Genomic DNA, 8,000 nt, shown 5'->3' on the forward strand with positions numbered 1-8,000 from the left:
TTTTTAATTAGTGCTGCAACAGCAGTGATAGTACAATTTATACCAACTTAGTTTCTGTTATTTTCTTTTACAACTTTTTCTTTGGTTTATTTTTTATTCTACAAAAGATTTTTTTACTTGTGAACTTTTATTTCAGGGGTGACTAAAAGTTCATGCAACGTCTGAAGCAAAGATATGACCCGATGTGTAGCTCGTATGTGACGAGAACATCGTAGCTCCATATTTTAGCTCATTATCTATAAGTGCTCAGTTAGAGGTTCAAGAGTTTGCTAAGGCTGAATAGCTCTGGCAGCCATCTTGAATTGAGGCAACTCAAAACGTAACAAGTTAATGAGTCAAATTTTCATTGAATCCGTCCTCTGGTTCATGAGATATTTTGCTAACAGACAGGCAGATAATTACACCTGTGTGTGTTTGTAACAACTGTTCTGCTGCTATAACAGAACGTTATGAAAAACAGCCGTTTTTTTAGGTGATTTAAAATATAATCTTTGATTTTGCAGCCACCATGACTCTGGTTAACAGAAAACCTGTTTGGAGACTTCACCCTCGTGTCGGGTCACACTGTGACACTCCGCTGGCTCACTCCTGTCCAATCCGCTGTTTTTAAATCCTGCTTATTTATCCCACCGTCGTCCTGATTCAGCTCCCACCTGCCTGTCAATTACAGTTAATTATGCTCACCTGCGTTGCCAGGTGTAAATCAGAGTCTGATTGGACGGCTTGAATTAAAATGAGCTGTGGGCTTTGAAGGATCCAAGGTCACGGCTCCAGTCTTGTTCCTGCTTCTCATCGCCGCACAACATCAGAACTAATAAATTGAAAAGGGATGCCAAGAATTCCCACCGTCCACTTAAAAAAAAGTTATCACAATAATGAAGTCGTCTGCTGTATGAGTGAGCAATATATTTCCCTGGAGAGTTAAACCACATGCTTATGTATGCATGTTTGCCTGCCATTAGCACACACACACACACTCACACACTTTGAGACAACTGCTGAAGCCTAAATTTTGCTGTTTATCTGCAGACGTACGGTGGTTGTGATAAATCACTGGCTCCCTGACACATCTCTGGGTGCACATGCACAGTCATGAGCGCACTGTGACAACGGGAGCGGCTGAAGGAAACGTTCGAGTGCAGCAGACGCTCTCTGGAAACCTCAGGAGGCTGAAAGATGGATCTGCTAAACCTTGATCCTGAAAGGTTTAGTTTGAGGTTAGACAATGAATACATGGTTAACCAAATTCAAGATGGCTGCCAGAAATGAAGCTAAAACTTGGAGTGGTATTAGCTGAGAGTCATATTTGAAGCTCTGAAAGATCCTGAGATGTTGCATGAATGACTCAAAACTTCATTTCATGCAGAAAAACTGGTCCATGCATTTGTCACGTCTAGACTGGACTATTGCAATGGTTTATTATCTGGGTGTCCAAATACTTCTTTAAAACGTCTTCAGTTGATCCAAAATGCTGCTGCCAGAGTCTTAACTGGAGTTACTGGGAGAGATCATCTCTCTCCAGTTTTAGCTTCTCTCCATTGGCTCCCTGTCAAATCCAGAATAGAATTCAAAATCTTACTTCTAACCTACAAAGCTCTCAACAACCTAGCTCCATCTTATATTACAGATCTCATTGTTCCATATTTTACTAACAGAGCACTTCACTCTCAGACTGCAGGTTTACTTGCGGTTCCTAGAGTTTCCAGAAGCAGAATGGGAAGAAGATTTTTCAGTTCTCAGGCTCCTCTCTTGTGGAACCAACTCATTGAGACAATCGATGAGGATGGAGGGTGTGTGGGTGGAGTTTGGTTTTGTTGACAGGTAGAGCTGTGTGTCATCAGCATAACAGTGGAAATGGACACCAAATTTGTGGAAGATGTGACCTAGAGGAAGGAGGTAAATGATGAAGAGAAGGGGTCCGAGGACAGAGCCTTGAGGGACACCCTTAGAGACAGGGGAAGACTGGGAACATAAGGATTTAAGCTGAATGAATTGGGTGCGGTCAGAGAGATAAGATTTGAACCAGTCTAACGGAGCACCTGGGATGCCAATGGAGGTTAGTCTGTTGAGGAGGATAGAATGACAGATGGTGTCGAAGGCAGAACTTAGATCCAGTAAAAGGAGGATGGACAGAAGACAGTTTAAGACTTTTTAATAAATCCTATAGTTAGTGCTGGCTTGGGTTTTCTGAGCTATCCCTTAGTTACTGTATGCTGCTGTAAGCTTAGACTGCTGGAGGACAAATTGAACAATTTCCTCAAATGAACAATTTGTATTTGTAATTATTTTTATCTTAACATGTTTTTTTTATCTTTCCTCCTAGTGACGATCTGCTCGCCTCCATTCTGGACCTGACATTCTGTGTCTGTCTCTCCTTCCTGTCCTCTCAAACCAGCCGGTCGAAGCAGATGGCCGCTCGTCCTGATCCTGGTTCTGCTGGAGGTTTCTTCTGTTAAAGGGAGTTTTTCTTTCCACTGTCTCCTCTGTGCTTGCTCAGGATGGAGACTGTGATGAAGAGAAGATTCTACGACGCTGCTGCTTTCTTGGATAAATAACTTTTACTGATTGACTTTTTATGTACATGAATGTTTCTGTTCGGTGCCCTGAGACGACCTCTGATGCGACTTGGCTCTATAGAAATAATAAACTGAACTTACAAAGTGACGACACCTCCATCTCAGTTTGAAACGAGTGACGTGCATTCCCTCAAGGAATGCCAGGCCTTTAACAGCTGATGATGGATGCGTCGTGGGTCCAAGTGTAGCTTAAATCTTTGAGTCAGTCAGTTTTATTGTATTTTATTAATCTGATTTTCTTCCAGTGTGCCCGAGACGTCACAGCAGCGTTGTTATGCAAATATTTGAATAATTATTTTAAAGATTTATGACCTGGCCTCCAGGAATCACCGTATGAAAACTCAAAGCTCCGCACCTGCAAACTGCACGAGCCAAAGACAAAGAACAGGCTGTATCAAGGTCTTAGCTGTGTCTTCTTCTCACCTTTAATCAGATTATCTCCTCTTTGGTGTTCGCACGAGGAGCCCTCAAGTCTGTTTCACTTTTAATTCTACAATTTAATTTAATTCATTAAAAACTGGATAATTGCAACAAGAAAAATCTGAAAAATCACAAGTTCTGTGCTCAGAAACTTCTGGCTGAGGCTGATGTCTCACTGTTCCTACTTTTATTTGCATAAATTAAAACGATCATTCCTCTTCTGTGGAGAAATGACGAGGTGGTGAAAGTTAAACTGGAAGAAAGTTTGTGTCATGAAAAACAAAGTGTGCTGCAAACGACTCCGCTTCTAACACGCTAAATTTTAGCTCATGATCTGTTGAATCAATTGTTATCTCTATTGGTGTGTTAGCCGTGGCAGCCATCTTGCACTGGGTTGACTCCAAACAAGAGATGTGCATCTAGTGATTACTTTCTGAGTGCAGCGTTAACAGTTCATGAGATATTTAGCAAATACTACAACGGAACCAGCACAGACGTGTAAAACCAGTATTCTATCATCTAAAGTTCCTGGAGAAACTTCAGCAGGGGCTGCTGCTGGTTTTCAATTTTGATTTGACAGACTGTGTTTAAGTTTGTTCTCAGCTACCAATCCACCAAATTTCAGCTGAATATCTCTAAAAATGGCTGAATTCACATTTTTTCCCCTTTTAGCTAAGGTGGCCATCTTGGATTTTTGATTTGGATTCAGTCGGTGATCTGAACGTTCACCAAACTTCAGCTCAGTGTGTAAAATTAGCTGATTTAAGCCAATTAAATGCAGCTTTTGTGGCCATCTTGAATTTTTAGATTTTGATTCAGTATTTAATGGGCATTGCTCTCAGGTACTAACACACCAAATTTCAGCTGAATAGCTCTAAAAATGATTAATTTATAGTATTTTTCCCTTTTAGCTCAGGCGGCCATCTTGGATGTTTGATTTGCGTCCGAGTCTATTAGGGATCATTCTCAGCTACTACGTAATAAGTTAAATTTGAACTGATTAGCTATGAAAACAGCCAAACTATATATTTTTCTCTTTTAGCTTTGTTTACAAATTAGGTCGCCATGGTAACTCGAAGCACCAATAAACGTAACGGCACACATCACGGCCCTGAGCCGGTCATTTTAATATCATTTGTGGGGGTTGTAGTTCAGGCCACATTAAAGTTGAGGGAAGAGTAAGATTTAAAGTTAAGAAACCCTTTGTTAGGTGGATAATAACAGGTGCTGCCTGTTACTAGGCAGTCTCCAACAAATAAATAAATAAATAGATTTAAATCCTCAAGCTTTGAATCACTTGTAAAACCATCATGGAGTCATGATTTCCTGGTTTTCTGGCTCTTGCTTGAGCAGAAGTTGCAAAAATCCCAAACCATCACTTCAGAAGTCATTTTTCTACAGGTCCTGGATACTTCACCAAATCGCTCATCCGTGCCAGAGAAACGTCTTCAGGCTTCATCAAAGAGGAGGAAAAGCGCGCTGACGGTTTCTGTAAGAAGGATGCAGCTGACTCTGCGTGGCAGCAGCACGTCTCATTTGTTGATTCGACTCACACGCACCTGGAGGTTTGATCCGTCTTCTCTGCTCCCTGCTGCTGACAAACAGCCCACTTTCATCCACGTTCGTCATTTTCAGACTTTCATGTGGTTTGCATGAAAGGACGGCAGCACCGACAACACCTGTCTGCACCCCAACGTTCAGGTAGACGACTTATTAACTGCAGCCGTCAGTCATGTGACCAAGATGAAGGAGAGCTCGTGGTTTCTGCACGATTTTACACCAAAACATCTTAAAATCATTCTGAGGAGGGATGGACTTAAAGTGCATAAAGGCCTGAAAGGCAGCAAGCAATATGCAAATACTTAAATATATATTTATTATATATATATATATCTTTATTATATATTCAGTTAATAAACACATGGTGAAATATAATTAAACTGTCCGTCAAGACAACCTGGACCACAAGACAAAACCCTTTACTTTAGTTAATTTTTTCAAACATCCTCATCTTTTATTTACAGTTAATTATGGTTTATACGTTTTGAGAGCTCTTTTTGAAGCATAGCTTCATGTCAATATTGACATATGAAGTTTGGGCTCGTGCTGATTGAATAATTTGTAACAGACGTTAAAACTTCTCGTTAAAAAACAACGAACGCCTGAGTCGCCTCAGCTGATCGAAAAGACTTCAACCCACAACAAAGTGTTTATTACAATCAAATAAACTTTGATCTTTTACTTTTCCTTAACGAGTACCAAAGAAAATCTAAGTTAGATATTTGTACTTTTATGCTTTTATTGTATAATAATGAGGGGGGGGGGGGGGGGGTCCAATGTTCTTAATAATGACCAGATTTGATGCAGCCTTTACCTCAAACAGAAGATTATGACTCATTTTAACTACTTTTATACTGATTAAAAATAATAATGTCCTTAAAATAACTCTGAATTTACCAAAATGTTCTTTATTCATATAAAACGGTGAGTAATCATGTGACCGTCAGCGAAGTATCTCTTTCACCACAGGATGGATTTTACTGCAACACCCAGGAAGTAATTATTGGATGTGCATCGGCAACTCGTTACGTTTTGGAACCAGTCCAATACAAGATGGCCACCACGGCTAATTGGCCTGAGCTAAAACAAACATGGCTGCAGCTCAGTCAGTTTTACACAAACAGAGCTAAAGTTTAGTGAGGCAGCGGCTGAGAGTCTGTCAACACGTTCTCTGACATCTTGCAGATTAAACAGGAAGTTCTTTTCAAGGTTTGATCAAAATGGCTTCAACTATCATCATAAATATCTTATGATGTTATGAAAAATTATATAATGCATTTACTAAAGCGATCGTAGGCCTTTAATAATAAAAAGCAATTGAAGCAAATAAAGAAGAAAAAGTTTTACATCCCTCATATGTTGAATGAGGACACAGTGAGGGATCTTGTTCATGGACACGCACCTTGGACTGGTCCCGAGAGGAACAGTATCTGAGGCCAGAGACAGGTCGACTAACGAGGCAAGTCACCAATTAGCCACCAGAGTCATCGGCCTTTCAACTTCCTCATGAAGAGTGTGGGATGGAAACAGGAGGTACGGAGACTTTTCATACCATTAAAGAAGCTACACTTCAAGGATGGGTCCGATCCTCTACAGTGAGGTTCTATGGAGAGACTATGAACAATTAATATCTTACCTGTCGTACTGTAGATCGTGAACAACGTCAGTAAAAGATAAAAATCAGTCAGATGCCGTCTTGGTGAGCTTTGTGTGGTGAGGTGGCCTCAAGAGTGAGAAGGTATGACCAAGAAGTTTGAGTCCAAAAATAAAAAGACCAACAGTCAGGTGGCAGGACAACCAACGATCCAGGGCAGAAGCATGAAGGATACAAACACGTGACGATCTAACAGTAACGGAGTATGATCTATGAGCTGAAATACACGTGGATGCTTGATTAGTGAGTGAGAACAGGTGAGTTACTGAGCAGATGAACACCAGGTGTGTGTGGCAGAATCTACAGGAACAAAACGCTGCAGAGAACCTGCACGTTCAGGAACAATAATTATGTTGTTCACTCACCTGGACCTGATTTAATGTGTCGACAGGACCAGCTCCATCACGAGGATTCATAAATGAACAAATAAAAGCAGCTCTTGTCCATAACGTGCGTGGGAGCAGCTCAGCATCTTCCTGTGTGAGGCTCCTCCCGTCAGGTGCTTAGGATCGGGGACACCCTCCAGTGGGGACAAGGTATTCTGGGGAGCCTTTCAGAGACACGGAGCGTGTCCTCAAGCTGCTGTCCAACAGTTCTATACTGCACCAGGCAGCCGGGAGGCTGCGTGAGTCCTGCTCCTTCATGGTTTGGGTCAAACTGAGGCAGTCTACACTTGACCCAAAGGGTAAATGGAGCTCCTGCAGGCGACAAATGGATTCCTATCAGATTTTAGGGGCTTGTTGTGTGTCAATGTGCAGAAGCACAAATAAAAGAGCAAAGATATAAATATTTTCCCTTAAACATCTAATCTGGAGTGTAGAAGAGATCACGAGACACTATAATTGCTACTGAATAAAAGATTGGGGATGAGCCCGTAACATATGCTGCTCTTGTCTTCATTCCTATCAGTCAATGTTTGGAAGAGCTTTGAATACACTTGGGTGGTTGATCTTACAACGCTTTAAAAAAAAAACTTACAGAAACAAAAAACTGTTCCTGAAAATGCTTCGCTTCTGTTCAGCTCATTTCTGTCAGATCATTCATGTGATTGATTAAATGTATTTAATGAGAAATGCTGTCTAGGCTTGTCAAGTCACGGTCTCGCTGCACAATGTGCCATAAGAGTTTTATAGACTTCAGAGAACACAGGTGGCTGCTGGGATGTGGAGCGACTGAAGAGTAGAACGCAGCGGTACATTCAACTACATAAACACCAGTGAAGCCAATATGTAATCTTTTCTGAAACATCCAGTTTGTTAATTACAAACTTTTCTGTGGTGGATAAAAATAAGTGCATTATCTGTACACTGTAAAATATCAGATTTTTCACACCTGGATCAATATTACACAAACAAAAAATAACTGGGCCCAATACATAACCTTGTGGGACACCATCTGATGTGTAGCAAAACAACAACAACAGTAATCTTGATTTGTAGTTATAAAAATGGCACATCTTATTTGCTACAGTGACTACAAAAACACAAAGATTCATAATAAAATGCACCCCCCCCCATTCCTGTTTACTGAAAAACAATCTAAATATGATTCTAGAGTAAGAACATGTAACTTCATCACACACGCACAAAAAAAAATCTGTCTCAAAGTTGATGCTGAATTTGAAGTTTGCCCATCAACAAAATTATTTTTAATTTCCTCAGGATTTTATTCTTATTTTGTAAATGAACACTCCAGAACATTTAGTAGAAAAGTGACATAACGATCGTGACTGAGTTCCTCTAAAGTCTGGTGCTCTTGATCAAACCAACTTGGTGCCATCTTTTCCTCTT

Source organism: Nematolebias whitei, chromosome 20 (genome assembly GCF_014905685.2).
Source record: "Nematolebias whitei isolate Nwh7 chromosome 20, NemWhi1, whole genome shotgun sequence".
Classification (NCBI taxonomy): Eukaryota; Metazoa; Chordata; class Actinopteri; order Cyprinodontiformes; family Rivulidae; genus Nematolebias; species Nematolebias whitei.